This window comes from Nycticebus coucang, chromosome 21 (assembly GCF_027406575.1).
Source record: "Nycticebus coucang isolate mNycCou1 chromosome 21, mNycCou1.pri, whole genome shotgun sequence".
Lineage (NCBI taxonomy): Eukaryota > Metazoa > Chordata > Mammalia > Primates > Lorisidae > Nycticebus > Nycticebus coucang.
In genome coordinates, this window is record NC_069800.1 from 34,068,239 (window position 1) to 34,078,756 (window position 10,518).

General features: G+C 40.4%; 1 pseudogene across 1 annotated transcript; it reads right to left on the reverse strand.

Annotated features, from left to right (window-relative positions):
- Positions 1-434: 434 nt before the first annotated feature.
- On the reverse strand, positions 435-8,068 carry LOC128573791 (sentrin-specific protease 2-like; annotated as a pseudogene). The gene is made up of 2 exons (XR_008376547.1): positions 7,948-8,068; positions 435-2,597 (listed from the first exon to the last, which is right to left on the reverse strand). The product of XR_008376547.1 is annotated as a sentrin-specific protease 2-like (transcript).
- Between the last annotated feature and the right edge of the window lie 2,450 nt (positions 8,069-10,518).

Sequence of the window (10,518 nt, forward strand, 5' to 3'; positions counted from 1 at the left end):
TAATATATAGAAAAAATTTTTGAGGAAATATAGCTTTAAATTGAATAGTATCTTTTCAAATAAACAGCTCAGGCCAGCCCTTACAGTTCTGAGGTTTATACTCAACCACATCTGGGATGCAAATAAAGATTTAGGGTTTACAGTTACTTTGAATCCAGTTTCAAGAGTAAGCCAAGTCACTTCCTTTCCAGAAAGAGAAGTCTCTTTAAGATGACCATGACACTCTTGTGAAGACACATTGATAGCCAGAGTTCCTTGTACACAGTTCCACTTTTCCATGACACTGTGCCAAGGCCTACTGTCAGCAATCTGCTGAAAGGCAACCAGAGCCCTCTAGGGCAGTGTTTCATTCATCGGGCAAACCCTTCAGCTTCAAGTTGGCAGTAACTGCTCCAACGTTAGAGATGTTAATTAATACTTTCTTCTGCCCCCCAGTGATTTCCCTCCTGATCTTCAGTAGGGAGTGGCAGCTTAATTAATATTCCTTTCAGAAATAAATAATTCAAACAAGTAATTTAGAGCTAACTGTAAGAGAGCCAGTGGTAAATGGCCACTGCCCCTTATATCTGCAAATGAGTGAATGAATACAATGAACAAACACACAGAAAAAAACAATTCACAGAATAAATCCTGCATTTCCCACATTCATAGGGAAGAAAATCTTAAAAAAAATTTTTAATTAGCATTTGTTCTTGTGTGGGTTGACTAGTCCAGGGCTGTGAGCAGGCACAGCCTTACAAACAGGTCTGCAAGCAGCCCTCTGCACCCTAAGTCAGGACGAGGGTGCAAGGAGACGCTCTCCTGCACTTGACAGCTCAGTACCTGTGAGAGAACAGAAGTGATGCAGGGACTTTTTAACCCACAATGCATGAGGTATATGGAGACATCCATGAAAGAACCACCAGCAGCTAGAGGGACCAGGCGGGGCATTCTCACAGCAACTGCTGATGAAGGATTTCCCACACCATTTTCTTCCGGAAGAGAGGCATCTGGTGCTGAGTAAATGTGATAGGTTTGTCCCTAGAGATATAATCTGCATATTTACAAGTGAACATTCCACAGTCACTCCCATTCAACTGTTGAGGAATCTCATGTGACTTCATGCTATAGTGGGTTCACTCTAAAAGATTCAGATCAATATTCCTTTTGGTTTTACTTTCATCCTGTAAATACTGAAGGAGAATCTCACAGATCCCATGGCCCTTCTGTCCTATAGAATACAGATATTTAAGACACTTCTTTCTCAGGTCTATTACCAACAGACTCCAATGTACCTTCCGATGAATGGGCACCAGAATAAAGTTCTTGTTCAAAGAGATTTACTCCGTTGGTCCATCTTATCACTGCTTGGTAACCACCAGACTTTAATTTAGGATAGAAGAAAGTACTGAAAACATGAAGTGCTGGATAGCCTTGCTTTTTATTTCTTTCCACTAGAAGATTCATGTAAAAATTAATGACTTCATCACTGAGCCAATGATAGTTCTTTAATGTCTGGATGTCTCCTTGAGGGGTTTGTAATTTAAAAGCACTACTTAAGATCTCATCTCGTGGGCCATGGCCTAAAGCATTACCAATTTCCTTTTCCATGTCCTCTGTAAGTTCAAGAAGATCATCTGTTCTTCTATCTCTCTCTTTACCTGAGCAATTCTTTTCCTTTGTCTCAAGTATTGACATTTTCCTCCTGAGTAAGCCATTGCTTTTACTGCCCAGGTAAAGTCAGGCTGATACTTCTTCTGACAGGTCAGGCTCCAGCTGGTGTTCCCTCCTACCTTCATATTCAAGTCTGATCCCGACTGTCTTCTCTGTGTCAGAAATGTTCCCCTTTGAACACCTCTTTTTACTTCTCATTGAACACAGAGGTCCCCTTGTTTCAACAAGTCTGTATTGTTTTGAAACAAATTGAGTTGTTCTGACTCCGTGATTTTGCTCTTCCCTCCAGCCTTTGGTCTTTAATGTGTCCATCTGACTTCTTTGATAACTGTGATGATTCGAAGCTATAGAAGGGACAGAGTTTCCATGACCACCTTCTTTAAGTCTCTCCAGTAACTTCCGGTACTTCTTTTTTTACCCTTTTTGAACATCCTTCTCCACGGTACAATGGGGACGCCTCAGGCACTTGCCATTGTCTTCTGAAATCATCCCTGTTACAGCCTGTTCCTGAGATTATCACATTAAGGAACTCTCTGGATTGCCTCTGCTATAGCGATGGCCACCTGGTCTTCTATTATAGCCTCCTGAGTTTAAAGTAAAACCAAAGGAAGGCAAAACTCTACGTGGCTGATCTCTGGTTACTGTCACGCTGATCTTTGGATAGTCACTTACGCCATTAGGAGATTTATTACCTAGTTTCCACATGTAGTTCCAGGATCCAGAATCTGTCAATTCACAAGATGAAGAGTTCGAAAATACCTCTCCTGAAGGGGCCACATTCCGTGTTCTATTACAAGCAGAAGTTATGATGGGCTTTGTAGTCAGCTGGAATGGGAATCCAAATAAGCTGGCAGCATTGTAGAGACTGTTTTTCACTTGGTGAATAAAGCAATCTAATCTTGGTCTTTTGGCTGGTATTTCATCAGTGTCCAGAGTGCTGAAGATGGCGGCCAAGTAACAGCTTCCTTGCATCTGGGCACCGTGAGTATGAGGAAATAGGACTCCAGGCACCTCTGGCTGGTGGGATCTGCCTAACATCACCCCTGTGAGGATACAGGAAGTCAGCAAAAGACTTCTGGACCCGAAGAGGAGGACTAAAAGAGTGGAAAAATGGCATGAGAATTTAAAGAGCAAGAGGAAGTGAAAGAAAATTAGGGCAAGGAAACAGATAAAAGAAATTACTCATGAGGAAGAATCAGCAGAAAACTCCAGGCAACATGAAGAACCAGTCCAGAACAACCCCGCCAAGGGACCATGAGGTAGCTACTGCAGAGGATTCCACCTATAAAGAAATGTTAGGAATGACAGAAAGGGAATTTAGAATACACGTGATGAAAACAATGAAAGAAATGATGGAAACAATGAAGGAAACTGCTAATAAACTGGAAAATAACCAAAAGAAAATCCAAAAACAGAATCAAATAAGAGATGAACGATATGAAGAATATAGAAAAGATATAGCAGAGCTGAAGGAAATGAAACAGTCAATTAGGGAACTTAAAGATGCAATGGAAAGTATCAGCAACAGGTTAGACCATGCGGAAGAAAGAATTTCAGAGGTAGAAGACAAAGTTCTACAGATAACTCAGATAGTAAAAGAGGCAGAAAAGAAGAGAGAGAAAGCAGAACGTTCACTGTCAGAATTATGGGACTTTATGAAGCGTTCCAACATACGAGTTATAGGAATCCCAGAAGGGGAAGAAGAACACCCCAGAAGAATGGAAGCCATACTAGAGAATATTATAAAATAAAAATTCCCAAATATCACCAAAGATTCTGACACACTGCTTTCAGAGAGATCTCGGACCCCAGGTCGCCTCAGCTCTAACCGAGCTTCTCCAAGACACATTGTGATGAACCTGTCCAAAGTCAAGACAAAAGAAAAGATTCTGCAAGTTGCCAGGAGTAAGCACCAGTTGACCTACAGGAGAAAATCCATCAGAGTGACCGCAGACTTCTCTAATGAAACTTTCCAAGCAAGAAGACAATGATCATCTACCTTTAATCTACTTAAGCAGAACAATTTCCAGCCCAGAATTCTGTGCCCTGCTAAGCTAAGCTTCAAAATTGATGGAGAAATCAAATCATTTACAGATATACAAACACTGAGGAAATTCGCCACAAGACCAGCTCTACAGGAAATACTTCAACCTGTTCTGCACACTGACCACCACACTGGATCAGCAGCAAAGTAAGAACTCAGAAAATAAAGGTCAGAACCTAACCTCCACACTGATGCAAAAGATAAAACTAAGCAATGGACTCTCACAAAATAAGATGAATAGAAAACTACCACACTTACCAATTATCTCAATAAATGTTAATGGCTTGAATTCCCCACTTAAGAGATATAGATTGGCTGACTGGATTAAAAAACACAAGCCATCCATTTGCTGTCTGCAAGAAACACACCTGGCTTCAAAAGACAAATTAAAGCTCTGAGTCAAGGGTTGGAAGACAATTTTTCAGGCAAATGGAATTCAGAAGAAAAGAGGAGTTGCAATCTTATTTTCAGACACGTGGATTTAAAGCAACTAAAGTCACAAAAGACAAAGATGGTCACTTTATATTGGTCAAGGGAAAAATACAACAAGAAGATGTTTCAATTCTAAATGTTTATGCACCCAATTTAAATGCTCCCAGATTCTTGAAACAGACCTTACTCAGTCTGAGCAGTATGATATCTGATAAACCATAATAACAGGGGACTTTAGCACTCCTCTTACAGAGCTGGACAGATCCTCTAAACAGAAATTAAACAAAGATATAAGAGATAAATGAGACCCTAGAACAACTGTGCTTGACAGACGCATATAGAACACTCCATCCCAAAGATAAAGAATATACATTCTTCTCATCACCCCATGGAACATTCTCCAAAATTCATCATATCCTGGGACACAAAACAAATATTAACAGAATCAAAAGAATTGAAATTTTACCTTGTATCTTCTCAGACCATAAGGCACTAAAGGTGGAACTCAACTCTAACAAAAATGCTCGACCCCACACAAAGGCATGGAAATTACACAATCTTCTGTTGAATAACAGATGGGTGCAGGAAGAAATAAAACAGGAAATCATCAACTTCCTTGAGCATAATAACAATGAAGACACAAGCTACCAAAACCCGTGGGATACTGCAAAAGCAGTTTTGAGAGGAAAATTTATTGCTTTAGATGCCTACATTTGAAAAACAGAAAGAGAGTGCATCAACAATCTCACAAGCCATCTTATGGAATTGGAAAAAGAAGAACAATCTAAGCCTAAACGCAGTAGAAGAAAAGAAATATCCAAAATCAAATCAGAGATCAATGAAATTGAAAACAAAAGAATCATTCAGAAAATTAATGAATCAAGGAGTTGGTTTTTTGAAAAAACTAAATAAAATAGATAAACCATTGGCCAGACTAATGAGAAATAGAAAAGTAAAATCTCTAGTAACCTCAATCAGAAATGATAAAGGGGAAATAACAACTGATCCCACAGAGATACAAGAGATCATCTCTGAATACCACCAGAAACTCTATGCCCAGAAATTTGACAATGTGAAGGAAATGGATCAATATTTGGAATCACATCTCTCCCTAGACTTAGCCAGGAAGAAATAGAGCTCCTGAACAGACCAATTTCAAGCACTGAGATTAAAGAAACAATAAAAAAGCTTCCAACCAAAAAATGCCCTGGTCCAGATGGCTTCACACCAGAATTCCATCAAACCTTCAAGGAAGAGCTTATTCCTGTACTGCAGAAATTATTCCAAAAAACTGAGGAAGAAGGAATCTTCCCCAACACATTCTATGAAGCAAACATCACCCTGATACCAAAACCAGGAAAAAACCCAAACAAAAAGGAGAATTTCAGACCAATCTCACTCATGAATATAGATGCAAAACTCTTCAACAAAATCCTAGCCAATAGATTACAGCTTATCATCAAAAAAGTCATTCATCATGATCAAGTAGTCTTCATCCCAGGGATGCAAGGCTGGTTTAACATACGCAAGTCCATAAATGTTATCCACCATATTAACAGAGGCAAAAAATAAAGATCACATGATCCTCTCAATAGATTCAGAAAAAGCATTTGATAAAAACCAGCATCCTTTTCTAATTAGAACACTGAAGAGTATAGGCATAGGTGGCACATTTCTAAAACTGATTGAAGCTATCTATGACAAACCCACAGCTAATATTTTACTGAATGGAGTAAAACTGAAAGCTTTTCCTCTTATAACTGGAACCAGACAAGGTTGTCCTCTGTCACCTTTACTATTCAACGTAGTGCTGGAAGTTCTAGCCAATACAATTAAGCAAGACAAGGAAATAAAGGGAATCCAAATGGGAGCAGAGGAGGTCAAACTCTCCCTCTTTGCTGACGACATGATCTTATACTTAGAGAATCCCAAAGACTACTCAACCACAAGACTCCTAGAAATCATCAAAAAATACAGTAATGTTTCAGGATATAAAATCAATGTCCACAAGTCAGTAGCCTTTGTATACACCAATAACAGTCAAGATGAGAAGCTAATTAAGGACACAACTCCCTTCACCATAGTTTCAAAGAAAATGAAATACCTAGGAATATACCTAATGAAGGAGGTGAAGGACCTCTATAAAGAAAATTATGAAATCCTCAGAAAGGAAATAGCAGAGGATATTAACAAATGGAAGAACATACCATGCTCATGGCTGGGAAGAATCAACATTGTTAAAATGTCTATACTTCCCAAAGCAATCTACCTATTCAGTGCCATTCCTATCAAAATACCAACATCGTACTTTCAAGGTTTGGAAAAAATGATTCTGCGTTTTGTATGGAACCAAAAAAAAACCCGTATAGCTAAGGCAGTTCTTAGTAATAAAAATAAAGCTGGGGGCATCAGCATACCAGATTTTAGTCTGTACTACAAAGCCATAGTGCTCAAGACAGCATGGTACTGGCACAAAAACAGAGACATAGACACTTGGAATCAAATTGAAAACCAAGAAATGAAACTAACATCTTACAACCACCTAATCTTCAATAAACCAAAGAAGAACATACCTTGGGGGAAAGACTCCCTATTCAATAAATGGTGTTGGGAGAACTGGATGTCTACATGTAAAAGACTGAAACTGGACCCACACCTTTCTCCACTCACAAAAATTGTTTCAAGATGGATAAAGGACTTAAATTTAAGGCATGAAACAATAAAAATCCTCCAAGAAAGCATAGGAAAAACACTGGAAGATATTGGCCTGGGGAAAGACTTCATGAAGAAGACTGCCATGGCAACTGCAACAACAACAAAAATAAACAAATGGGACTGCATTAAACTGAAAAGCTTCTGTAAAGCTAAGGAGACAATAACCAAAGCAAAGAGACAACCTACACAATGGGAAAGGATATTTGCATATTTTCAATCAGACAAAAGCTTGATAACTAGGATCTATAGAGAACTCAAATTAATCCACATGAAAAAAGCCAACAATCCCATATATCAATGGGCAAGAGACACGAATAGAACTTTCTCTAAAGATGACAGACGAATGGCTAACAAACACATGAGAAAATGTTCATCATCTCTATATATTAGAGAAATGCAAATCAAAACCACCCTGAGATACCATCTAACCCCAGTGAGAATGGCCCACATCACAAAATCTCACAACTGCAGATGCTGGCGTGGACGTGGAAAGAAGGGAACACTTTTACACTGCTGGTGGGATTGCAAACTAGTACAGCCTTTCTGGAAGGAAGTATGGAGAAACCTCAAAGCACTCAAGCTAGACCTCCCATTTGATCCTGCAATCCCATTACTGGGCATCTACCCAGAAGGAAAATAATCCTTTTATCATAAGGACACTTGTACTAGATTGTTTATTGCAGCTCAATTTACAATCGCCAAAATGTGGAATCAGCCTAAATGCCCACCAACCCAAGAATGGATTAACAAGCTGTGGTATATGTATACCATGGAATACTATTCAGCTATTTAAAAAAATGGAGACTTTACATCCTTCATATTAACCTGGATGGAATTGGAAGACATTATTCTTAGTAAAGCATCACAAGAATGGAGAAGCAGGAATCCTATGTACTCAATTTTCATACGAGGACAATTAATGACAATTAAGGTTATGGGGGGGAAACAGAAAGAGGGATGGAGGGAGTGGGGTAGGGCCTTGGTGTGTGTCACACTTTATGGGGGCAAGACATGATTGCAAGAGGGACTTTACCTAACAATTGCAATCAGTGTAACCTGGCTTATTGTACCCTCAATGAATCCCCAACAATAAAAAAAAAAAAGAGTGCTGTTCGAGTGCTGCCTCTTCAGGAACATCCAAGTAGGGGGCACTGACCGGTCGCAGAAACGGAAAATGGTGCCGAGAATCCTAACCAGCCATCTGTACATACCAGGCCCGAGCACCAGCAGTGGCCGACACACCCCGAGATGCAAACCCCAGAGCTGTCGCCGCCTTAGCCACCTCGGCCACCACAGCCCAGAGCAGTATTTTTAAATAGACAAACACAGCATAATGAAAGTAGGGGCACAACTTGAGTCCCAAACAGTGAAGCCTGTTCCTTTTGTCAGATAACAGGTGTAGGACATGATGGTGCCAGAAAGACCTAGATCAAAGGACATGGTGAAACCGGGAGAAGAGGGATAAAAACAGAGACTGAGGTTTAAAGTATGATGATTAAGTTTGATGGTAACTCTGGGTCCATTCCCCTATTTGTAAAGGGAAATAACACGCCCTTAGAAAAGACAACACCAGGAGTGAACTTTGAGTGATAATGATGTGTTCATGTAGGATCATCAGTTGTAACAAATATACTATTCTGGTATGGGATTTTGCAGAGGGGGAGGCTGGGAATATGCTGGGGCAGGTAGTATATAGGAAATCTCTGTACTTACCACTCAGTTTTGCTGTGAACCTAAACAACACTCTGAAAAAATAATGTCTATCTTTTAAACATACACACACACGCACATGCACACGCACACGCACACCTGAGTTCTGCTAAGGTCTGCCTTCTAGGGGTCCATTGTAGTCTGAGACACTAAAAGAGACAGCTTTTTAAACCTAAGCAAAGAAGTCAGGGTCCCTCTGACTGAATGCCCCACAAAAAATAGCATAAAAATTCTTCCCCCTCTTCTTTAATGGTAGTAAAATCCCTACAGCAGAACCTACAGATGTTCATGAGATCCCTGAACATCTACCTCAAACATCAAAGGCCCCTAGGAGGGGGTGTCAGAGTCATTTCCCCTTGTGCGAATGTGTCAGAGCCTCCCTGAGTGTAGGAAGTAGGCCCTAGAGGGATAAAGAACCTTGAGTACCTTCAGAACCAGAACACGCAACGCCCAGCATGGTAAAGCTTTTTCTAAAGAAGGCTGCTCCTCAAGTCTCAGCTTGCCCTGCTTCTGGTTCAGGCACCGCCTCCTCAGTCTCAGATCTGCATGTTCACATGAGCTTTCTATGGCGGAATTTCAGACAGCATACCAGCCCATGTAAGATCAAGTTTGGCGAATGCACAGCCTTACACTTCATAAGGGCTGACTATTCTATTTACATGTAGTTAGTTTCAAACATGAATTCTCATCCATCCCACAATGAACTGTAGGGTCAGTAATTGTCATTAGTAGTGGGAATGATTGGAGAAGTTATTGAAGTCATTCGAGGGAGGGAGAGGTCAGGAATTGCAGAGAAAAAAGACAAAATAAGAAAGGAAATGGGTCTTGTCTGCTATAAATCCCCTTGGGACAGAAGTGAGGACTGAAGCCAGAACCCCACGGAGCTCATTCCACATAAATTATGGAGGGGCCTGCTGCCACTCCCAGCCCCCACCTGCCATCAGCCCTACAGATTTGTTTGTTCTGGCCTAGAACCCCCAGCCCATTTTGCCAGCCACCCCCAAGTCTGAATTTGCTCAGCAGAGTGTGGATGTGAATTCTATCTTTGGAAGTTCTTCCTCTCTCATCACTAAAAATAACCCATCTCAGCTGTGCCAACTAGTCTGCAACAGGCCATCACAGTGACCCCACTCCTACAACCAAAGAAAATAGAGATGATCTATTGAGTGTGACATGGTTCTCCCAGCCACTGCTTCATTCTCTCCTCTTTCAACCCTCTACTCCTTGTCCAAGACTTCTTGGAAACACTATATTTTGGGGAAAAGTTATAGGTTATTAAACCATGTGCAGTATCTCAGTCCATTTTGTGCAGCTATAACAGAATACCTACACTTGATCTTAGCCAAAAGGCCGAGAAGCGATATATAACAGAATACCTAAGACTGGTTGATTTATAATGAATACAAATTTATTTTCTCATAGTCTAGAAACTGCAAAGTTCAAGATCAAGGCAAGCAACTTGTAAGTCTTGTTGCTACATCTTCACATGACAGAAGGCAGAAGGGAAGAGAGACAAAAGGGGCCCAAACTCATCCTTTTATAATGGCATTAATCCCACCCATGAAGATGGCCGTGAAGGTAGTCACCTCTCAAAAGTCCCAGCTCTTAATACTGTTACAATGGCAATCATATTTCAGCACCAGCTTTGGAGGTGACAGACATTCAAACCATAGTATGCAGTGTAAAGTGACAAGGTCAACCCTTTGGTGATGCCTGGAAAGTCAGGTTCATAAGTATGAGTGACCAGGGTGGAGTAAAAAACCAGGGAATCACTACAATAGTCCTTTCATTAGAAACAAAAGCCATCATCAATGGGGTGGAAACAAAGAAAAACAATTCATTGTGACCTTGAACTGTGCTTGTGAGTGGTAATTTCTTTCTGTGGTCAACCATTCTAAGCAAGAACTACTGGAGTGCTTGTGACTCATTTCTGCAAATTTGTTCTAACCTGAGCTTTTAATTTT